Source organism: Macaca nemestrina, chromosome 3 (genome assembly GCF_043159975.1).
Source record: "Macaca nemestrina isolate mMacNem1 chromosome 3, mMacNem.hap1, whole genome shotgun sequence".
In the NCBI taxonomy this organism is placed as follows: Eukaryota; Metazoa; Chordata; class Mammalia; order Primates; family Cercopithecidae; genus Macaca; species Macaca nemestrina.
The window spans coordinates 136,284,403-136,309,042 of record NC_092127.1 but is presented as its reverse complement, the minus strand read 5'-3'; the positions used below and the strand labels follow the sequence as shown (position 1 = coordinate 136,309,042).

The window sequence follows — 24,640 nt, the reverse complement described above, 5'->3', positions numbered from 1 at the left end:
TTGCAAGGTATTTTATTGAGTTCCTGCTTGAGTCAAAAAGTATGTTCTGTTCAGGTGACTTGAAATCATTACTTCCATTTCCACTTCTAGTTTCTAGATAGCTTGGTGAACTCATCTGCCTGAAAGTTCCATTCACATCTTGAGAATTCCTTAGTCCCTGCATTAAACTACAGGGGGTCATGGGGCTGCATATATGCTTTGTGTGTATATATTAAATAATACTGGGCCAAGCAAAATAATGTATTTGCTTCATCCAGGAAATACCCTTTCCTGAAAGGTAAGTCTGTGAGCCAGATAGCTTGTTTATGAAGACTGAATAGTTTCTCATCCAGACTTGCTCCAAGACCTTTGCTTCACAGTCCCCACTCATCTCTACTAACCTCCTTCTTGCAAAACCTGCCTTAAAATCACTTAGCCCAAGTCCTGAAATGCTATAAATTCCTTGCCTCAATTTAGCAGTTTGAGATATCACTAAAACTGGATAGTGCTCTAATAAACTTGACATTGTATGATCAATAGGTTTTTCTGGTAGTATTTTTGGGAATGAATAGCCAACAGCCAAAGTGCAGTTTTAATCTGACCTCATTATTTCCTCTCCTAACTTACTTTCTCCTTTGATGACATTAGAATCCACCCAACAGAGTCCATAAAACAGAATTATTCTTCACTACTCCCTCTGACCTTCAATAACTAACCATTCCTAAAGTTCTACTGATTTTGTCAACTTTCCACTTTTAATACATTCCTGCTGTCTTCCCACTTCTTTTTCATCCCCACCCTTGAATACTCTATGTAATCAACTCCACTTACCTGGCTGGTATAGTTGCAGACTGGCATCATGTATGCTGCCTAAATCCTGTTAAAAGAAAAACTTCAGCCGAATTTTTTTTTTTTTTTAAGACAGTCTCACTCTGTTTCCCAGGATAAAGTGCAGTAGCACCATCTTGGCTCACTGCAACCTCCCTCTCCTAGGTTCAAGCCATTCTTCTGCCTCAGCCTCCCGAGGAGCTGGGACTACAAGCACCCACCACCACACCTGTCTAATTTTTGTATTTTTAGTAGAGACAGGGTTTCACCAGGTTGATCAGGCTGCTCTCCAACTCCTGACCTCAGGTGGTCCGCCCATCTTGGCCTCCCAAAGTGCTGGGATTATAGGCTTGAGCCACTGCCCCCAGCTGCCTAATTAAATTTAAAGGAGTTTAATTGAGCAATGAATGATTCATGAATTGGGCAGCCCCCAGAATCACAGCAGATTCAGAGAGACTCCAGCACAGGTATGTGGTGGGAGATTTATGGACAGCAAAAGGACAGTGAGGTACAGAAAACGAAAGTGAAGCACAGAAACAACTGGATTGGATAAAGTTCTCCAGTTGCCTTATTTGAACAGGATTTGAGTAGTTGGGTGCATTCGATTAGCCAAAACCCAGTGATTGGCATAGCTGTGGACTACGGTCGGTTTACAACTCCACTTGTTACAGTTCACAATGTACAGAAAAACCTTTAGGCTGAACTTAACTATGTAAGAGGGCAACTTTAGGCTCATCTTGATTTAACAATTCCATAGATGCTATCTAAATCCATATCTCCAGGGATGAGAGTTTTGGAGACTTCCTCCCCCTTCTCCTTTCCCCATGGATTGGGAAACAGGAATTGCTGGGCTCTCCTGCCTGAATGATATATTCCCTTTCTTACACAATACCACCACCTTGCCTTCACTTCCGTGGTTACCGTTATTGCTGCTGTAATATTGGTTGTAACATGGGGGATTTTGCTTAGGCCATGGTGGAAGGAAGATGGGTTTTAAGCACTAAAGATGATTTTGAAGGAATAAGTGGTATTTATCGACTTATAGTCCCATGGCTACCTCCTCATTTCATTTGCCACAGTTTTTAATATTTTTACCAAAGCTTGCCATCCCTTGATATGTCCTCTTTTTTCTAAAACAATTTGTCCTCTTTTTTTCTAAAACAAAGTGCCGATTTGATGTCTGGAACTGCAGTGTCTAGACCTTGGCTTGCAGAGTTCTCAGAGGAAGGTGCAATTGAGGAGGGCTTCAGTCACCTGCCTACCTAGACAGCCCTGCTAGAGAGCCTTCTCATGAAAGAAAATTTGAGTCCCTGGTGAGAAGTTCCCAGGTCCTGAGAACTCAGAATTACAGACTTATAACACAAACTATCTGTAAGCTGGTAGAAGAACCACATGGACCTCTCTTGTCATATAAAAAAATTCTTACTGATCTTAATGCTTACACTTTTAGGTCAATAGCAGGATGGACATGTCCTACCATAGAAACAATGAGTTGATTTTTGTTTTTGTTTTAAGGGCTTTTTTTCCTCCTTTATCAGCAGATGGCAATACAAGAGGAGATTAAATTCTATGGGGGGTGAAGAAACCTCAAAATTTAAAACTGAAGTACCATATTTTAAAGATAACAGTTAACATCTATGGGATGCTGACCATGACCATATTTACAAGGCCTTAGGAGATAGATGTCATTATGACATTAATTTTACTGATGAAAAAAGAGAGGTGGTACAGAGTGTTGAAATCACTTTCCCAAAATCACACAGCACCTAAATGGCAGAGCCTGGCTTTATCCCTGAGCCTAGGTGCTAAAGCATTTTGACTAGGGTTTCTGAAAATGTGTTCCATAGGAAAGTAGTCCCACAAGATGCTCCAATAAAAAATGATTTTAGAGTCTTTTGAGCTCCCTTAATACCTAGCAATTCATTAGGAACAATGGCAAATATAGGCTCTGACGAAATTTGTTTAACTTAATATTACACAGACTTTCAGAAACTTACTTGAGCATGGCACACTTGTCCACCTGACTATCACTAATACCTTAGCAAACACATAGTAGCAGAAACACCTGTCAGAGGACAGTGTCTCAGACTCCCTTCACATCCTTTCTGGCTCCAGACCCAGCATATTAAAAAGGTGCTCCATATTTCCCAAGTGAGTCATGAAATAGAAACTCTGTCGGGAGTCTCTAAACATGTATGGCAGATTTGTATGTGTGGTCTTTAGTTTTATCTCATTGCAAAGTCCTCCAAGATAGGCATACCAAATTCCATTCACAAGAGCTCAAGGAAAGTGCTAGGGAAGGGTCAGAACTGCTCTGCGCCTTCCTGAAAATCTGTGCCCAGCTGGCTGCCTTTTGAGGTCAGCCAAAGTGTCTATTAGCAGGTGACATGAAAAACTCAGCTAGCGAGTCTGTAAAGAAGAAAAAGGCAAAGTTTAGCAGGCGTTAGTCCTTTTGCTTTCAAAAATACAGGCATCCTACAGGACTCAGAGGGACAACAATTATCAGGCACAAAGTTCTTGCATCTCACATCATAGAGTGTTCAGAGCACACAGTGGTGCTTATGAGTTGAGCTGATTTGGACAAATTATTCACCCCTCTTTACTTTATTTGGACAAATTATACACCTTTCTTTAGTTTCTTCCAATGAAAATAATTAATGAAAGTCCCATTCCGAAAGGCTGTTATGAGGGTTGAGCAAGATAATGCATGTAAGGTGCCAGCATACAGTAAAATGCTCATTAAATTCGGCTATTATTAAGGCAGTCCAAGTAGTTGTGCAAAAATTCAGTTCTACAAGGACTCAGGCAAGTTACTGACTCCTTTCAGGAGCCTGCTCTCAAGACTTGAGAGTTTTCCCAGTAGCAACTTGGCCTTTCAAAGAAAAAGGTTGGGAAAGAGTGGTATCTTTAAATGGAAACAATATAGGAAGGTGACAGCTACTCTGAACCTGACTCACAGGTTCTGACAGAAAGAGGGTGGGTATCCAATTCCAGGACTTTCTAGTCTCACCAGTATTCAAAGCATTTAACGGAAATACAAATTAGAGTTCCTTGAATAAAGAGATCTTGGTGCTAATCAGGAACAGACTTCTTTTCATCATTATGTTATTTACCAATGCAAGGTCAAGGTGGAAATTGCCTTCAAACGATAGTAAAAAGTAGTAATAGCTAAAATGTAGTGAGCTCTTACTGTTCAGTCTCTGAGCTAAGCACTTAATAATTTACACTTTCATATTTGATGTTCTCAGCAACCTAATGATGTAGGTACTATTTTTATATCAATTTTTCCAGACAAGATAATAGATTCTTAGGTCAAGGAAGCAGCCTGAGGTCACATACCAGGTAAATATGTTGGTGCCTTCATCTGATTCCAGGAGTTTCCATCCTAGAGCCAGTACTTTTAATAACTTTGCTCTGCTACCTACTCAAGCCAAACCCACTACCCTGCTGAGATAATTCAGTTTAAGTGGCTTCTAAGAAGCTGTGTACATATGATGTATAAGCAGCTTTTTAATGACCAGAGAAACAGTCAAAATGTTATCTTTTAGCTCAAGGTGTGCACCTGTGTTTCCCTGACACTTTATCCACATTGTACTCATTTCCAACCATCAGAAACTCTTGTGTTACTTGAGTAGTGCCAACTGGATAATTCACTTGTCAAAGAATAATCCTAACTGCATATTCCCTATTTGTGAGTCTTCCCAATCTCTAACTAGGGTTAATTCCTCAGTACCACAATCGCTGTTTTCAGCTACACAGTTAATAATCCGACCACGCTGTGCTCCTTAAAAGGAGAGGCGGTGATGCAGTTGCCCATCCCAAAGTCATATGGGTATTAGGTGGATGTATTATGTAATAAGGTAATCAGATCATTATACTGAAAGCAATCAAAATCAACCCTAGAATCTCTGTCTCCTGAAACTAGGGGTCTTGTGACTAAATTGATTGGCTATTTCTTTTGGTATTGGAAGTCTTGCCTCTTGATAGATTTCTTTTTTAAAATTCTAAAAACAGCCCATTTTTTAAATTTTACATATGTAACACTTTTGCTTCACATATATAAAGAATTTAAAAGAACAAAATCTTACATTTTAATTTGAAAATAAAGTATAAGTAAGATATTTAAGAATATTTAGAACAAAAATGTTGATGCAAATGGTGACCACAGCCAAGTAGCTATATTGCCTCCTTCAGCCCCTATCTTGTGCAGCCCAGCAATCCTCTTACTTGATGCTACTTGTCATCTAGATTTGCTAAAGTTGATATAGAGCATGTCTGAATTGGGATGGAGGCAAGTGATGATAGTCTTACTTACATAGTGTTTTCTATGTGGCGGATACCATTTTTATTTAATCTTTATTACAGCCCTGTGGCAAAGGCAAAGAAAGTGAGGCTATGAGGCAAAGGGAGGTGCAGCAACTCTCCTGAGGTCACACAGCTTGCTAGAGGCAAAACTGGGAATTAAGCCTGGAACATGTGGCTGCGAACTCTGAGCTCCTCATCACAACTCTCTGACTCAGTGTGTCTCTCAAAATGTCAGCTTCAAGCCCAAGGCAACTCCTTGGAAATACGGGGCCCTAAGTAAGAAAGTTCATGCTCTGGACTTCCAGTCAGGAAAGATTTCAAGAGCTACCAAGACTAAGCATGACTGGAAAGATACAAACTGACTGGACTGGCCAGGGCCTGCCAGAACAAGCCGGCCTCACAGAACTGCCTTCCCTCAGGAGAGCACTAGGTCAGGAGGACAGCCCAGAAGTGCTGATGGGTGCACACCCCGCCTTACTGGTCTGCAGTGTTCATGTTTCAGGAGAGAAGAGTGGTGCATCGAGACCCCCATATATATATATATATATATATGTACACACACACTAAAGTTCCTCATTGGTAGCTATTCTTGATTTTCACTTCCTTCAGGCTTGCCTAAAATATCTTTTTTTTTTTTTTTTTTTTTTTTGAGACAGAGTCTGGCTCTGGCTCTGTTGCCCAGGCTGAAGTGCAGTGGTGCCATCTCAGCTCACTGCAAGCTCCGCCTCCTGGGTTCACGCCATTCTCCTGCCTCAGCCTCCCAAGTAGCTGGGACTACAGGCTCCCACCACCTCACCCAGTTAATTTTTTGTATTTTTAGTAGAGATGGGGTTTCACTGTGTTAGCCAGGATGGTCTCGATCTCCTGATCTCGTGATCTGCCCACCTCAGCCTCCCAAAGTGCTGGGATTACAGGCATGAACCACCACGCCAGGCCAAAATATCTTTACATACTTCATTTTCATAAAAATTCTGGTATTACACATTGATTTTGACTTTTCAAACTGATAAATATGTTGGCCATTAAAGTCAACTGGTTAACCATGAAAACCAGCCAAACAAGTTACAGTGGATAATGTGCATGTATGCCTTGCTTTGATTCAGACACAGGGCATCGCTAAGGTTTAAGATGTGATGAGCTGGCTCCTAAATCCCTGATATTCTTCAACCATGGTCGCTGGGACTGATGTGTACCAATAAGCTTGGGATGAATAGGGGCTTTTGTGCTATGAAAACAGACTAATCTCTATGCCTACTCTATGCCAAATAATGTCAGTTCATGAGCTGACACTGCCAACACCATTTGTTGCATTCACAGCAAACTGGAAAATCATTGCTAAATTGCCTGAAGTATAGTAATAAAAAAAAATTAGAAAGTGGCCGGGAGTGGTGGCTCATGCCTGTAATCCCAGCACTTTCTGAGGCTGAGGCGAGTGGATCCCTGAGGTCAGGAGTTCAGGTCTAACTTGGCCAACATGGTGAAAACCCCATCTCTACAAAAAATACAAAAAAATTAGCTGGGCGTGGTGGTGGGAGCCTATGATCCCAGCTGCTTGGGAGGCTGAGGCAGGAGAATCACTTGAACCCAGAGGGTAGAGGTTGCAGTGAGCCGAGATCATGCCTGGGTGACGAGAGAGAAACTCCAGCTCCAAAAACAAAAAGAAAGAAAAAGAAAAAATTAGAAAGTATTAATTAATGCCAAAACAAGAATCTTGTCTTATGACTTTGCCGAGTAACTTTGAGTGAAACCATGTGTACAGAGATTATTTTCAATGCAAACTTTCTTGAACATCTGTGAGTGAGAAAATGTGTTAGCTTCTTGGAATATAAAGTAAGTCACCTCCAGTAAAACACTGGTGACACAGTGTTGGTGGAAGTAACAAATGTCCATGACATTTAATTAAAGGGGAGTAAAACTGTCTTCTTTCCTCTCTGACAGAGACTTAATTTGATGTTAACATAGAATGCTGATTTATAAATAAACAGTTTACTCTCTCAGCCTTAGAATTTGAACAGAGAGATGGAGATCATACTGTTCTCAACTCCTAGGCAAAAACTTTTTTAAAGCTTTTGATGGTGACAAAGTTATAATAGAATTACTCATTGGAAGAAAAATAATGTTTATGATGCAACGTAAAGACATTCTCATGTAAAAACAAAAACAAACAAACAAAAAAACAGCTGAGGGGTAACAAGCCTGCTGCTCCTCCCCAAGGGTCATTGTCAAATTGCCTAATTCTGAGACAGTCTGAACAGGGAGGCAAGACATTTATCAGTGGTGTGATAGAGGCTGATGTTGTCAAACCAATATTATCCTACCGTTTTTTTTCCCTTCTAAGAGGATTACAATTTGACCATGTGCTCTTTAGTGACAATGTGAATTCTGCCCCCTCAGGAATGAATTATGACTAATTTAAATCCATAGTGATAATCCTACTCTCTTTTGTCAGTGATTGGTTTAGGGGTTGGCCTGTGGCCTATTTCTGGCTAGGTAGATGAGAGGGAAATCTATTAGAGGCTCCTGGGAAGGACTCTTTTCACTGATACATATATTCCCTTTCTACTAAGGACTTTGCCCTTTGAAGGTGTCGTGGCTGGAGTTACCACAGCCATCTTATACTCATGAGGAATGACTTTGTCAATGTGATAGGATCAGAAAAGCCTCTATAACGTGGTCAAGTTGCTGAGCCGCTCTTAGAACCAGCCATCTCATGACTTCCTGTTATGTGAAATCATAATACAAAACTATTTACGCAAATAAGCAAAAAAAAAAAAAAAAAAAAAAACCCACCATGTCTCTGGCTCAAAGAGAGCAAAGAGGAAGAGCTGAGATTTCAAACCCAGACACATCTGACTCAAAAGCTGTTCTCTGTGGGCGGTAAGCCACCCAGGTGTGGAGGCAAGAGACCAACGGCACAAACTGTTCCAGTATAATAAAATATATAAAACAACAAGAGTTATACTAGATCTAGATCATAGACATGATTATACATGAATATCATTAATCACTAGTTTGTAGCAATTACTCTTTTTTCCAATATTATAATAATCCTCGCTCTACAATCATAACCTAGGAATAGCCAGGCCATACAGAAATAGGAGCTGAGGAGGCATGGTGAGAAGTGACCAGAAGACAAGAGTGTGAGCCCTCTGTCACTCCCGGACAGGGCCACTAGAGGGCTCCTTGGTCTAGCGGTAATGCCAGCATCTGGTAAGACATCCATTGCCAAGCCGACCGTGGTCTAGCGGTAGCGTCAGTGCCAAGGGAAAACACCCACTACTTAGCAGGGGGAGTTTAGAGAAGACTCTACTCCTCCACCTCTTGTGGAGGGCCTGACATCAGTCAGGCCCACCCACAGTTATCCGGAAGCCTAACCGTCTCCTTGTGATGCTGTGCTTCAGCAGTCACGCTCCTAGTCCGCTTTCATGTTCCATCCTGTTCACCTGGCTCTGCCTTTTAGATAGCAGTAGCAAAATTAGTGAAAGTACCAAAAGTCTCTGGTATCCAGAAATAATGGTGTAAGCTGTCTCCTCTCTCTCTCTCTCCCCACCTCGGTTGCCAAACAGGGAAGGACCCCCTGTCCAGTCAACACGTGACCCACATGACCTTACCTATCATTGGAGATGGCTCACACTCCTTACTCTGCCCCTTGGTTTTGTATCCAATAAATAACAGCTCAGTCTGGCATTCGGGGCCACTACCGGTCTCCACGTCTGGTAGTGTTCCCCCGGGCCCAGCTGTCTTTTCTTTTGTCTCTCTGTCTTGTGTCTTTATTTCTACAATCTCTCGTCTTCGCACGCGGGGAGAAAAACCCACCAACCCAGTGGGGCTGGTCCCTACAATTCTTTTGGTCTTCTGGTCCAGCTCTAAAGAAATAAAAAACTAAGAAAGTAAGCAATGGATATTTAATATCCTGGCTATGTTCTTTGAAGGGTGTCGCTGTAGACCACTGGGCAAGTCCCAGGTTTGTCCAGGAGTTTCTGCTTCCTATGCCCTAAGTCAAGGTCAGCTGTAGAGCAGCAAGTAACATTCTGACCAGTAAAGTCAAATGATCCAAACAGACTGTTTTGTTTAAAGCTGCTTTAGGGATTCAAATCCAAATATCAGAAGGATCGACAATTCTTGATCATTTTCAAGCTAAACAACCACTACCTGCTTGATTTTTGGTTGTGCAAAATGATTGACTTTAAAAACTTTCCAGAGCAGTCAAATAAACTTCCAAAGGTATTTGAGTTATGTTAAATACTTTAACAACTCCCTTTCTGTGATGAAATTATGATCATTTTGTACTGAAAACAGAAGCATACATTTCTCATAGATCAAAATTACTTTAAGAAAAGTAGAGCAATTTGAAACACTCGAGGAGAAAGGAATAACATTCTACTCTCATGAATAAAACTGACTGGGGCCTGTCTCAGCAGAAAAAGTAATTCCTGGGAAGAGAAGTATCTCTTTTGAAGGGTTTTTCCGCAAAACTGGATGGTTGTGTGGGAGAGGAGTTGGAGGGTGCGGAGTAGGAACAGAAAGCAGGAAATAAGCATAATAGGATGAGTGAGAACCCCATACAGAGACCCACTCAAGGCTGCTATCCAGGAACTGGCAGCATCAGCATTGCCTAATGTTGGGAATGCAGGATCTCAAGCCCCACTTCAGACCTACAGGACCAGGATGTGCAAGTTCACAAGACCCCAAGGTGATTCAAACACACATTACAGTGTGAGAAGCAATGGTTTAAGACAATGGTTCTCCACCTCGGCATCACTTTGACTTCTGCAGAACTTTAAATAAGCACTGATACTTGGATCCAGTTCCAGAACTGATTTAATTTTTCAGGAGTATACTTGGGGCTCTGATGATTTTTAAGCTTTCTCAAGCGATTACAATGTGCAGCCAAGATTGAGAACTACAGATTTAGTGGACTGATAATGACAGTTTCTGTTTATTTGCTCTCCTCAATGGCACTAGGATGTATGTAAATTTATGTTTTAGACTTGAAACCATGAGACCCTGTAAGAGGAGAATGTTTCATGATCAGGTGTAGGACACTCGACAACAGGTCATGGAAATCTGAGTGGTTTGCATTATATAATAGAGCTTTCCTTACACAATGTACATGTACAATAAATTTTTATAAATAAGAATTATTTTGCACTCTTAATATTTCTCATACGCTGTACTAGACAACCATGCCTATTATTTCTAATCATCCCATAAGCTCTACAAAGAAAGTATTATCTTCTCTCACAGATTCGGAAACCGAGGCTCAGAGATGTCAAGGGATTGCCAAGGTGACGCATCTGATAAACAGTGCTGTCAGGACTTCAGTACAGGTCTTCTTGTCTCCAAAGTTGAAGTTCTTTACTCTGCCCTAACTGCTTCCCTTAAAAATGCAAATCATATTTCAAAACCACCAAGTTTGTCATTTTAATAAATACATAAGATAAATTTTTTCAAGGCAGAGTTACTTGATGCAATCTCTCCTAATTTGCCTACCTTACACATTACAAAGTTTATGTAGATTTTCCCAAATGTAATCCAAGCTTTGATTTTAGCCCTCACATGGTGAATTTTAAAAACAAGTAACTAACTAGTTACTTCTCCTCCTTTCTTCCTGTTTTCCCCACCTTAACTCCAAGTCTTTTATAGAGTGAAGTTCAATTAAAATAAAATAAAAGAGTTACTGGCCAAAAAATAATCACTAGAGTATCACCAAGTAAGTATATTTAGCCTTCCAATTACCTAAAGGAAGTAATAAAGGAATAATTAAAACATTATGGTTCTGTTGGGTTTAGTGGGCTTGGATGGTAATTTTCCTGACAGGAGCACACAAACTAATGCCCAGTAAGATGCTGCTGTACCCCGTTCTCAAACCACTTAGGAATGATATTCACATTGCAAAGGAAACTCCCTATTGGGAACCCCTGGTGGGGCTTCCTTTTGAACATTTATACCATGATGTACCAGAACACACTGCTTTTACAGTATCAGACCACCCTCCAGTCTTTGGGTCAAAAGTCTGCTTAAAATGAACTCAGTAGCTGATAAAAATGACCTGATGATGGAAAGAGAAGACCCCAAATCACACTGGACACCACACAGATGCCCAAGCAGATAAAAGTGATGCCTTAGAGAGACCATCAAGTGGCTAGTTCACATGCAAATACGTTGTTCTGAGTACGTACAAAGTGAGGAGCTCTATATTAAGTGCTTTATATGCATTTTTCCACTGAATCTTCATAGCAACTCTATAAGAGTCTGTTAATTTTATTTTACAAATAAAAATGCTGAGACATGGAGAAGTTAAGTGACTTTCACAAAACCATGTTGCTAGTAAGTGATGAATGAGGAATTCAATGGCCACAATCTAAGTCCATAGCCCATGTTTTTAGCCCAATACTGCCACTTATAGGTAGGATGTTATATCATTTTCCATAGGCTATAATTAAAATGGCAGATGCTAGACAGGTCTAACCAGCACCTATTCCCCCTGTTCCTCTCCGAATGGAATCCTATTTTCCTTTAAGGAAATAACCATAGTAACCACCTAGTAATTACGCAGTAACCATGATTTCTTAGTGGACTGAGCCACTTCCAGCTCAGCGGAAGGTCAATCAGCATATTCTCACACCCCTTGCAATGATGGTCAATTTACCTTGGTTCGATCTGAGTAAAGATGTGGAATTATCATTTGTTGATTGTGAGAAGTGATGCTTTCTACTTGGGAAATGAATAAGGAAGCATGCAGCCCTAGCTTTTACGGCAGTCATCTTTGTGACCATGAGGTTACAGCCAGGCTGAGGATGAAGCCAGCATGAAGACAGAGGCCACAATCTTGACCAAAAGAAGTCTGATGCTGCCTCTTCCTTTGGTTTACAGTTTCATGAACCAACAAATCTACATTATTGTTTAGTTCCCAAGGAGTCGGGTTTTCTGCAACTGAAAAGTCTTATCTGATACATGGATACCAATACGGTATGCTTTGTTGTCTTGAAATAATTCTAAATGAGGAATTTACTTTCAATGTGCTATGGTTTTAATAGGAGCTTCATTGTGTACATCTTCCTGAAGATGAAAACATAGAAATGTCTCTAGACAAGCTCAGTGCTCAGATAATTGCTCTACTGCTAATCTAGATTCTATAATTTGAAATTCATCATAATAGCTTAATATGAATAAAGGCATTCACAATGAGGCAATTATATTGCTATTCATCAACTTGTGTAAGTGCCTGAAGCACAATTCATGTCAAACTCAAGGAACACAAGCTTCATTGCCTGAAAATTTGGGGAAAATGTTATTAGTCATAGATACCTTTTAAACTAAGAGCAGGAAATTTTGTTGTGAAATAAAACATGACCAAACTAATTGTTTCTCATTTTATTCAAAATCATTTCCCCCATGAAGCTTTCCTCAGGAATTGAAAGAATGATATATACACTTCATGACTCAGTCTTTCCACTGACCTCACTTATCAAGAGCTGCAGAATATGGCTCCCCACATTGGCTATGATGCTCACCACAGTCCTTCTAATCATAACAGACCTCTCTCCAATCCACGTTCCATGTGCACTTCAGCACGTTTCCTGTGGGTATCCATTGGTTTTTCTGTTTACTCCCAGATAGTTGGATCAGCTGTGCTCAAGATGGGAGGAAACTTCAAAATGTAAAAATGCCTATAGAAGCAAATGGCAAGAAGTGTACCAGTCAAAGGCAAACTGGATTGTCATCTCCCTGAAAGTAGTTCTATACTCAAATTGCTTGAAGTGACAAATATACAAACATATAATGAATATGCATATATATGTGCTTATACATATATATTACAATTTATTTGGGGATAAGGAAGATTGCTGAGCATTTGAAAAAATGTTGTTGGACTACTAACTTGTCTGAAGAAATGTATAATGGAAATTGAGGGAATCAGGAAAGGAAATATTGTACAAGTTAGGAAAGTTAACCTGGAAGGCTAGCTTACGATAATTGTGGGTTTTGCCATCGAAACTAGTGTTAAAAAACGCAACTGCTTTTGCATCAACCTACTACATTATCCTATAATTATCCCTGGGAAGTCACCTGAGGGAGAATTGTTTTGCTCTCCAATGAATCTAGCCAAGTTAACCTGAAATTACTAAAAGGTAAAATTTTAAAGCTCTCAATGTCCTCCTCCAGGAGCGGGGAAGAGGGGTGTCTTACTAAAAGGGCATTAGAAAGAACTTACAGAATGTGGCCTTGTGTCACGTGATTTGGAGGAGGGTTTGAGAAGCATGGCTTTGCTCTAGATTGGATGTTGTTGGGAAGTGATATAATGTCATGACTGGATCTCTCAATAATTCTTATCTAGGAAGAGGGAAGACTAGAGTCAAGCTAAAACTGTCAGCAATAAACAAACAATAGTCACTCTAATTATCCAGAATTGGGGGATGTTGGGCCATGTTTGTGACTTAAACAGATTTTATTCTTTGCCTGTGTTCAGGCATGGTTATGGAGAGGTCTTATTTTTGTCTTGATTCACCACGGTCATAGAGTGGCATTGTCTGATGTCAGTATTCTGTGAAATCATTTGTTTGAAGAGGAGATCACTAAGACATCGCTGCGGTGCCGGGCCAGCCTCTGGCTGTCAGAGACATCTTTCTCTTTCCCAAGGCCATACACATTTTTCCATGTCTAATCATATAAAGCAAATCCTTCCACTAAATAACAACCAAAAATAGGTCCGAAAAAGCTGAAAAAGATACGTGTCGATTTATTGTATGAGTAGGAAATTGTTTTTTCCGGTTACCAGTAACTTTCATTAGAGAAAGTTGGTAAACTGTCTCATCTTCCTCATTCAAATTTGGATTAAATTTTAGACTTTGTCAACACAAGTTTTCAAAATTAGCTAAACAATTCTTCATGCCAAAAAAAATGAACTGAATTTTTGAAAGTCTACAAATACTTGAGCTAGAAATGCCAACAAGGCGTGGGCTATACAGAAGCATATATGTTTATATATGCCACAGCAAACCTGTGAGACTCTTTTGAAAAGCAATTAGGCCAGGCATGGTGACTCACACCTGTAATCCCAGCACTTTGGGAGGCTGAAGCAGGAGGATCACCTGAGGTCAGGAGTCTGAGAGCAGCCTGGCCAGCATGGTGAAACCCCATCTGTACTAAAAAATACCAAGAAAAAAAAGAAAGAAGGAAGGAAGGAAGGAAGGAAGGAAGGAAGGAAGGAAGGAAGGAAGGAAGGAAGGAAGGAAGGAAGGAAGGAAGGAAGGGAGGGAGGGAGGGAGGGAGGGAGGGAGGGAGGGAGGGAGGGAGGGAGGAAAGAAAGGAAAGAAAGAAAGAAAGAAAGAAAGAAGAAAGAAAGAAAGAAAGAAAGAAAGAAAGAAAGAAAGAAAGAAAGAAAGAAAGAAAGAAAGAAAGAAAGAAAGAAAGAAAGAAAGAAAGAAAGAAAGAAAGAAAGAAAGAAAGAAAGAAAGAAATTAGCCAGGCATGGTGGCAGGCACCTGTAGTCCCAGCTACTCAGGAGGCTGAGGCAGGGAGGATTGTTTGAACCCGGGAAGTGGAGGTTGCAGTGAGCTGAGATTAAGCCACTGCACTACAGCCTGGGTGACAGAGCAAGACTCCGTTTCAAAAAATAATTAATTAATTAATTAATTAATGAAATGAAATGAAAAGCAATTAGGCCATGGAGGTCAGGAGGTATGGAAACATACATGTGCCTTGAGTTAGCAACACTGCTCTTAGGACTTTATCCTATAAATATTCTTTCAAGAAAGAAAAATTGCATGCTTAAGATATCTCCATCATACTGTTTTTAGTAACGAAAATTTAATAGCATTCTAATTTCAAACAATAGCAGAGACTTTAAATAAATGTGTGCGTCTACTTCTCCTAGACTGTCTATTAAGCCGTAGCTTAAATGATCATTGCTGCTGCTTTAATGGCACATTAGAATTGCTCTGCTTTGAATCAAATGGGTCTTTGTCCCTTCACCTTCATCAGTTACTGGATGTGGGCAGGCCCCAGAAGGGTATGACCTTGGGTGAGGTGACCCTCTAGCTGGTGCTATTGCTGAAGTGCTCCAGAGGCAATGAAAGAGAATCTGGGTGGTACAGCTGCATGTTCACTTCCGTCCACCCCTAGCACTGCTGGGATCCACTTTTTTTCAGTATATGGGGGATAGCTCTTCCAGAATTCTATAGGCCTCTCTTCCCGGGGAAAACTTAGGAAAGACAATTAAGTGTGAAGAACTATAGTCCTTGCCTCTGCAACTGGCTGTGGAATTTCAATTGATTGTCTCCCTCCTTCATTGATCACTGTAGATCTCCTTTCTTTTCAGCTGCCACCCCTTTTTGTCTTAGAGGCTTTCCTGGTAGTGTGACCCAGAAACTTGTTCTCAAAGAGCCTAAATCACTGATTGCAGTGACTTTCTCAAGCCAGGATTGCTACACTTGTCTATTTACCAGCAAAATTGGACAAGAGACCACCAAGAGGCACTAAAGTAGATCTTCTGAGTTCAGTGCATGGGTATGGGATGCCACCTAACATCACACTCAATCAGACACACACATAAGAGACAAGGGAATTGGCTCATGATCATAAGATTCACTGATTGTATCAAAAACTGAATCATGCAGAGGTCAGCAGCCCAATAGAGCATTAGAGTGACCTGCCAAAGGCACAGCTGAAACACCTAGAGGTGATATCTTACCACAAGAATGGGAACCATCATCCAGGTAGTGTATGTACTTTGAACCAAATACCTCATATGGCGCAGTGTCCTTAACCAGATGATTACATTAGTTTGAGAATAAAGAGGTGAAAGCAGAAGTGGCCCTGCTTCACATCAATCCCAGTGATGCACCTGGGGAATGCATGCTTTCTTTCCTGGCAATTCTGGGTTCTTCAAGTATAGAAGTTTTGTTCCCTATCAAGAACACATTCAATAGGCCACAACTAAGCATCCTATTGAATTATAAGATATGTCCTGTGAAAGCACTTCAGTCTTTTTATGTCCAGGGACCAGCAGGCAAGAAAAGGAATCACTATCGTGGCCTGGTGATGCCGATCGTGGATTTGACTCCGACCATAAGGAGGAGGTGGAAGGAGATAGGCCTATTGATATATATATGATAGGGGAAAGAAGGAATATGCTGACACTGGTATATCAGGAACTTAAATCTTCAAAGGGTTTCTCTTCTACCCTCTGGAGCACATTTTTCTTAAAGCCTCCAATGTGCCAGCCAGTTCTTGCTCATCTGACCTGACTAGCATGTCATTGACAGTGGATCAATGTGATACTCTGGAAGATATCTAGACAGTCCAATTGCTTTAGACTATATTGTCAGAAAAGATTGGGGCAGCCTCAGGGAAAAACTCTGAATATATATGATTATCCATTCTATGTGAATGGGAAATCTTTTTTGATAGGAATAGAAAAGAACACTTGCCAAATCAGTATCTCCCCACCACATATCTGAGACCAGGTTCATCTGCTCTGCCTGGCACAGTGGCTGCAACTAGGGGTGTTGCTACCACCTGGTTGAGTTTGTGGAGACAATAGTCCACCAGTATCATCTGTTTCCTTCAGGGGCCATACTGCTAAATAAAATATGACAGGAACAACCCCAACCACATCTTTCATATACTTAAGAGTGCCAACAATTTTCAGCGACCATCCCTCCTCTAAGATACTGCCCTGCTTTTTACTTACTCTTTTGACCAGGAATAGGTGGGTGAAGGTGAATCATTTAAGTGTTTCTATTTGACATTCCCCTCTGTGACAGTTCTTACCCTACCCACCAAGGACATAACATAGGATTTGTGCCAACTATCATGTATATCAAGCCCAGTTACATATTTGGAAATAGGAATGACTCCCAGGTGAGTCAATCAATGGGTTCCAGTACCAAAAACAGTCTTAGGTCTGGAAACTGGGAAAAGGACCAAGACATTTTATTGGCGCAACCGCACTTGGTCTCTTGACCATCCAACCTTGATTTCTTCTGACGGTACAAGTTGAGTACTGTCCTTGTTGTTGGCCCTGCTATTCACCTCTAGGATGTACTGTGTGCTATTAACCATCACCATCATTCTCTGCAGGTCAGAGGCCTACACTGACCACTCTGACCTTGCCACTCATTATATCCATCACATCCACTTGTTCTTGATAGCTAAGTACAGCCAGATGGTCTGATGCATCAGCTCCAGCCAGCCTGGGAGATATACCACTGAATTTAGTGATGTTGATGCCAGTCTCACCAACATGTTCCCAGTGGCCTTCACAAGTGATCTGCCCACCAGGACTTTCTATGCGACAGAATCATCTTGTGTAGTTTTCAGTCTTACACAGTATGGAGTAGTCTCCATACAGGGAGAAGCATACCCACTTCCCTGACTCCTTTTTGTAGAAATCAACTTCACTGAGGTATAATTCACATATAATCAAATCACCAAATTTACAAGAACAATTTGGTGAGTTTTGGAAAATGTTTACAGTTGTATAACCAACACCACAATAAAAATATAGAATATATTATTCACCTCAAAACATGCCTGTAATCCCAGCACTTTGGGAGGCTGAGGCGGGCGGATCACGAGGTCAGGAGATCAAGACCATCCTGGCTAACACGGTGAAACCCCGTCTCTACTAAAAACACAAAATTAGCCGGGCGTGGTGGCGGGCGCCTGTAGTCCCAGCCACTTGGGAGGCTGAGGCAGGAGAATGGCGTGAACCCGGGAGGCGGAGTTTGCAGTGAGCTGAGATCCGGCCACTGCACTCCAGCCTGGGTGATAAAGCGAGACCCCGTCTCAGAAAAAAGAAAAGAAAAGAAAAGAAAAGAAAACATTCTCCCGTATCCCTATTAGTTAGACGTCTTTCACCACCTCAGCCTCTGACAGCCATTCTTCCTGCTTTCTATTCCTACAGTTTTGCCTTTTCTAGAATTTCTTATAATTGGAATTATATAATACATTGTGTTTTTTTGTATCTGACCTCTTTCACTCAGAATAATGTTTTGAGATTAATCTATGTGTGAGAATTAGTAGTGTACTTTCTTATTGCTGAAAAGTATTCCACTGTATCGATACACAACAATTTATTTGGCTATTCAATATTTTTTAGGCATTAGAGTTGTTTCCAGTTGAGGGCTATTATGAGTAAAGCTGCTATGAGCATTTTCATCCTAGTCTTTGTGTGAACTTCGTGGGAGTACACTAATATTGCATTATGATTTTATTTGCTTTTATTTGATAACAAGTGATGTTGAGCATCTTTTTATGTCTTTATTTGACATTTGCATGCCTTCTTTTCTAAAATATTTGCTCAACTCTTTTGCCCAATTTTTAAATGGGTTGTTTGTTTTCTAATATTGAGTTGTAAGAATTTTGTATATATTCTATTTCTTTATCACACATATGTTTGGCAATTATTTTTCCCAGTCTTCGCTTATTATTCTCTTTAAAGCTTCTTTCAAGATGTTTACAGTGTTTTTCATGCTTAAGAATTCCAGTTATTCAGTTTTTAATTTTATGATTTGTGGTTCTTGTATCCTATTTATTAAATCCTTGCCTAACTCAAGGTTTTACGTTTTCTTCTAGAAATGTTTGCAGTTTTAGTTTCTCTGTGACCTTCTTCTAGTTAATTTTGTATACAATGCAGGATAGTGATCCAAGTTTATTTTTGTATACAAAATACCCAATTGTTTCAACACCAGTGCTTAAAATACTTATTTTCTCCATGGTCAAGATCAATTGATCATAAATATATGAGTCTATTTTTGGACTCTATTGTTTTTTGTTATCTCTCTTTTTGCCAATACCATAGTTGTGATTATATTGTAGCTTCATACATAAGTCTTAAAATCAAATAATGTGTCTTTCATCTTTGTTCTTGTTTTTCAAAAATTTGTTTGCTATACTTAGCATTTTCTTTTTTTTTTTTTTTTTTTTTTTTTGAGACGGAGTCTCGCTCTGTCGCCGGGGCTGGATTGCAGTGGCCGGATCTCAGCTCACTGCAAGCTCCGCCTCCCGGGTTTACGCCATTCTCCTGCCTCAGCCTCCTGTGTAGCTGGGACTACAGGCGCCCGCCACCTCGCCCGGCTAGTTTTTTGTATTTTTTTAGTAGAGACGGGGTTTCACCGTGTTCGCCAGGATGGTCTCGATCTCCTGACCTCGTGATCCGCCCGTCTCGGCCTCCCAAAGTGCTGGGATTACAGGCTTGAGCCACCGCGCCCGGCCTATACTTAGCATTTTCATACACATTTCAGAATCATTTTCTAAAATCTTTTCTAAAAAGAAAAGCAAACACAGTGGAATCTGAAATTCTCCTTGTTCAAAGACGCCTGGACACTCAAGGGACTCAAAGCAGGGACACTCAAGGCAGGGACTCCATTATTTCTGAGTCAGAAAGATCATAGGCAGGGTGACGACATGTGCCAGCTTGTTCTGGACAGTTCCTATTGACACCTATTATTTGGGCATAATTATTAATAGCATCTCGTTTCACTTTCAATAATGTCCCTGTTTGGATGATAAATTATATGGACCCTTGAGTCTTGGATGCCTTTTCCAAGCCTGTAAGCTCCCATCTCTATAACTGCAAGATGTACTAATCCCTCCTTGCTATCCCTCCAAGAGGCTGCCAGGGGATGAGGCACTGCCACCCTCAGGATGCACTGCCACTGTTGCATTCACATTCTGAGGAAATGTCTCCTCTTACCTCTTCTTATGCTTCAAAGCTCTGCTCTGTATTTCCCCCCTTCTTCCCACTCTCAGTACAATTTATTAGATAACTCAGGCTTTAAGAAAGCAAAAACCTAAATGAAAGTTGCCTCTAGCAACTTATTTTCCACCTCTCCTCAGACAAGGGAACATAACAGCTGGGAATCCAAAAAGGAAAAAAATATATGTATATATGGGGAAACATAAATCAGTATCTCACTAAAGTATCCTTCTGCGTTTGTGTCTTCAGAGTCTGCTACCAGTGAATGACACGGAATGGAGACGCTTTGTGAATACTAGAAGGAAGAGAGAGAAGAGGATGACAGGAGGGAGCTCACATTAAGAGAAATAACACATTATTTAATGAGTCCCCCAGCTGATGCCACAAGAAAACAGCCTCCTCCGAACTTTTATGCTCTTTTAAATCCTCAATTTATCCCACCACTCTGCCGACTAACGGGTTCAAATCATGCCCTGCTGCCTACCTGCAGTGTTACCTTGAGCCTGTTACTGAGACTTACTCAGTCTGAGTATCCTAAAATCGTGATGCCGATACCTACCTCATTTGTTGATTATAAGGCTTAAATGAAAACAGTAACGAAGTGTTTAATACAGTACCTGACCTCAATAAAGCCCTTATTACCCTCAGCAAGTGTGTGAGAAAGGAAAAGGAGCCTATATGTAGATAAAATGGCTTAATGTATATTAGCATGCCTGTGCTTGTATTTCATTAGAGGCTGAAGATTACTAGGTGTTCAATAAATTATTAATACGCATGCATACTTTTTAAAATAAGGATCTTTTATTGTTAGCATTCTCCTTGTTATCTCCAGATAGCAAAGGAGCAGTTGCTCTTCAACCATGGAGGGGAGATGACTCTACATTCGAGCATACAGTGTTTTATTTCTATTATATTCTATTATCTATTGTATTTGTATTTGTTTTATATTAATCTTTCATAGGGTTTCTAATACTCCTGTATTGTCACTCCAGCCTCCTATTCTGCAGGCTAAAAAATCAAGCTGATTACAGTTCTTCTTTTGTTTGCCACAAATCAAAAGAATGTAGTGAAGACAGTTAATACTATGAAAAGCACAATTAGTTACTTTATCACTAGGTCAGGTGGCAGCTCAGTAAAATCTGTTAATCTAGAATTTCTTTTGACATATAACATAGGAGTCAGCTGGGCCTCAGCTCGTTTCCATTCGAACAGACTGTTTGTTGATAGTTATTTCGTGCCAGATGCAGCTATAGCCATCACACACACGCCAAAAAAAAAAAAAAAAAAAAAAAAAAAAGTTTGCGTCACTAGAGGGCGCTAGAGCCCAAGACCTGAAATGAGGATGGCTCAAACCCCACTGCACTGAAGTTGCAGTGTGATTTGTACTACATTACATTGTGTTTTGCGGTATTGTGCCGTAATGTATTGAATTGCATCAGATTAAATTACGTCATTTGATGTGGATTAATATGGTATTTAAGTGTGCTGCCTTACAAAAAGCACAATTTGCTATTATATTTTTTGTTGCCTATAGTTATCCTTTTCTTACATAACAGTGGCTGAAATAGATGCACAGCAAAGCATAACTCACCTCAAGAATTTACCAGAGTCATTGGCAAAGAGACAGCAAGTTGTAGTTGAAAGGCAATTGGTCATTCGGTCGATCTTGCCTCTTCGGAGCCTAAATATTGCTTGTGCACAGTCGGCACTCAAGAACATATTTGAAAGACAGACATGATTTATATTTCTTATATGCCATTCTCTGGGCAAACTTGGGTCAAGTGTGTAATCAAATATATCTCAAAGTGGATCCTCTGATTACCATACTTAAATCATCTGGATTTTTTTTAAACGCTGTTTCTTAACCTACCATAGACCTAACAAATCAGGACTCCTGTGAGGCGATGGTGGAAGTGGTGGAGAATTTGCATTTTTAGAAAGCATTCCATGTGCATATTGAACTATTGGCTTAACCCACTCCCTGTCTTAGTTCCCTCCCTTTCTAAGAAAGCAATGAGTTAGCTCAATCAATTATTTGGTACAGGTGCTTCTATGGAGTCATCACCACTTGCAAGGGAGAGGAAATGTCAGTTCTCCTAGTTGCAGAAGCAAAGCTCAGCTGGGAAGGATGAGACTTGAGCTTATTGCCATGCATTCTTGTGTAGTCCTCACTCTTAGCCACAGCAGGGGTCCTGAATGTGAAGGCAAGAGGGCCAGCGCTCAGGCACAGAGTTCAGCCGTGAAGGTACAGAAGTGGTTTGTGTCAAGCCATAGAAAAGAGAAGCCACAAACAGTGGTCAACACTCTATTCCAAAGCCTGGTTCCAGAACCAGCGACATCAGAATGCTCTGGTATATTTCCCCATCCTCTCCTGGAAGCATGAGTGGGGTTTTCTCCAACATTAACTCTGAGAACCTGGTGGAGCTCTTAGAGTTAAAACCCGCAAAAGGTGAGAACCTCCCATTGACTGTCCCCTACCCCAGATATTTTAACTCCCAGGCTTGTCCATGCTGAGCCTCCAGCAACTCATCAATGCAGGTCAGGTTCCTATACCCAGCACTGGTGCCCACGGTGGTTTCTGCCAGTGGATTTCTGCTTAGGTAAGTTGTGATTCCCTGTGTCTGCCTCTCTGTCTCTCAAATTTTGGGAGCAGCTGTTTACTCTGTGACTTACTTCTCTAAGAAGAGTTGTTGATTGTTCAGTTTGTTCAGATTTTTACCTGTTGTTAGGACAAAGTAACAAATTCCAAGCTCTTTACATGCCAGACCAGAAGCCAGACGTCTCAATTTTATTTCTTAGATGCATAACATATTTTTGACCGACGAGGAGTGCTAGAGGCAGAGGAGGGACCTGTATTCTCCAGGAAGAACTCTCTGAGGCCCTGGACTCGAGCAGTATGATTTGGGCCTAGTAGCAATGTGCACGAGGGAAGCAGGAACCCTCTCCTCACTGATGTATGGACCACTTGGGCCCTTCCAGGGTTCACAATTTTGAAAGCCTCAGGATAAAACACCTTTGTCTCAGACTTGGACATGAGCTCTTCCATGAAGAAACCCAGCAGCAGAGGAAGTGGTATGGCCTAAAATATTGCAGATGTGGGGCAGGGAGAAGAATATGGGAGGGTTGGGTTGAAATCTCCCAGAAAAATCTAGAAAACCTTAGAAGGGATTTTTCTGGGGACTAACTTCTCATGCTATGTAGTTAAGAAACAAATGCCAATGAAATATGGGGGTTACCATTAATCCCAGGTCTAGTCCACACTCCACTCCTACATGAATGCCCACATTTCCTTTTATACGGGTTTCTAGGTGAAGACAAATTATTAGAGCAAGGAAAGTCGGGAACTTGACAAATGTCAGTTGTGGCCAAGAAAATGTGTTGAATTTGGCAACGTAGAGAGCCATGAATAGAACTCGAGTAGTAACACGGAAGTAAGGAAATGAGAAATGGGTGATATGTGCGCTAGAACTGCAGCTTCAACAAAACTGAGCACAAGTTCCTGCAGCCTTAAGTTCTCCAACTTCATTTAAAAAATGGCAAAAAATGAATAAAAAATAAATAAATAAAACTGATCCTCACAGTGACAGGTTGACAGGAAACAAGGTGACCCACTGGCTGTAAGGTTGCAATGGAAATGTGAGCCTAGCAATTTTGCCTTTCAGAGTCCTGTATTATTAGGAGCCTGAAGTTAAGAAAGTCAACCAGCTGTTTCAGATAACAGCTCATGTGGCATTTGAAGAAGAGGTGCTAATGTGTCTGTTAATCCCTTCTTGTGTACCCAAAGGCAAAATTACTCAGAAACCTGAAGATTGGAAAAAACTTGAGTTCTTACTCAGGAGAGCTCAGCCTTCTGCAAGCAAAGGTGGTCACGGGACCTTAGTCTGGACACAGGAAGCACAAGGAATACACTGGGTTCTCAACTCCCCTCCCTACTATCTTCTGTACCTTCTCCTCAGGCCTTCGTTTTGCTGAAGCGGGTGCCAGGGCCACGGGACAACTGGTAAAGTTGATGTGGATTGATGTTTACACATATTAGGAAAGGGAAGAAGAATTATCCCCAAAATAATCTTCTCCCACTCCTTTCTACCTCAAGCACTAACTGTTATTAAACAACACTAGATCCTAGAAAGATGCTGTAGAAATTAAAACATTGTTCTTCCTTTTGTCTGTTGTCTTTAATAACTATGGTATTTGAAAACTTACTATAGTCAATGTCTTTTTAATTATACAACACCCTGAAAACATATCCTTCCTGACAAGATCATACAAATCTTGTGTGCATTTACATATATACACATTTATTTCTATTTATATGTGTATATGGACATGCGGGTGTGCAAGTATATATGTTGGAAGGAGGGAGGGCAAAACTGGCAACCACTTCAGGCATCATAACACCAGCTAACACCTGCACATGCTTACTCTGTGCCAGGAGCTGTTCTAAAGGCTTTACACATCTACAGTGTTTACTCATTTAATCCTCACAATAATTGTATGAAGTAGGTATTACTATATTCATCATTATCCCCATTCATCAGATTGGACAACTAAAATACAGAGAAGTCAGGAATGAAGACGGGATTTGGTCTGAGGCTGCGAGTGCCACAGTTCCTGGGCTAAAGGCCCCTCTCCTTGGAGTCCATTTGAATGTCACCAGACAGGCAAGACTACCTGACTATGCAATTGAATTCAATTCCACTGATGATGCTAGAAAAAAATTTCCCATAGTAGCTTCGTTGTTCAGAACATTGCTTGCAGAAACATGTTGGGAAGTTGAAACCTTTGCCTGAAGGATAAAAAATGGCAGTTGGAAGAAAGGAA

At 40.7% G+C, this 24,640-nt stretch overlaps 2 long non-coding RNA genes across 3 annotated transcripts in view; one reads left to right on the top strand and one right to left on the bottom strand.

Moving 5' to 3' along the window:
* The window catches only part of LOC139362396 (uncharacterized), a 50,098-nt gene extending 28,004 nt beyond the window's left edge, over positions 1-22,094 (bottom strand). Inside the window, exon 1 of the long non-coding RNA XR_011621228.1 lies at positions 21,411-22,094. This is a non-coding gene — a long non-coding RNA (uncharacterized lncRNA). The remainder of the gene's footprint in view (positions 1-21,410) is intronic.
* Positions 22,095-22,187: 93 nt separating this feature from the next.
* LOC105477304 (uncharacterized) lies at positions 22,188-23,973 on the top strand. Of its 2 annotated transcripts, none has more exons than XR_984604.2 (3): positions 22,188-22,268; positions 22,619-22,891; positions 23,604-23,973. It is a non-coding gene; the product is annotated as an uncharacterized lncRNA (long non-coding RNA). The 2 variants fall into 2 exon arrangements; XR_011620595.1 differs by having other exon boundaries at positions 22,211-22,419.
* The last annotated feature ends 667 nt before the right edge of the window (positions 23,974-24,640 follow it).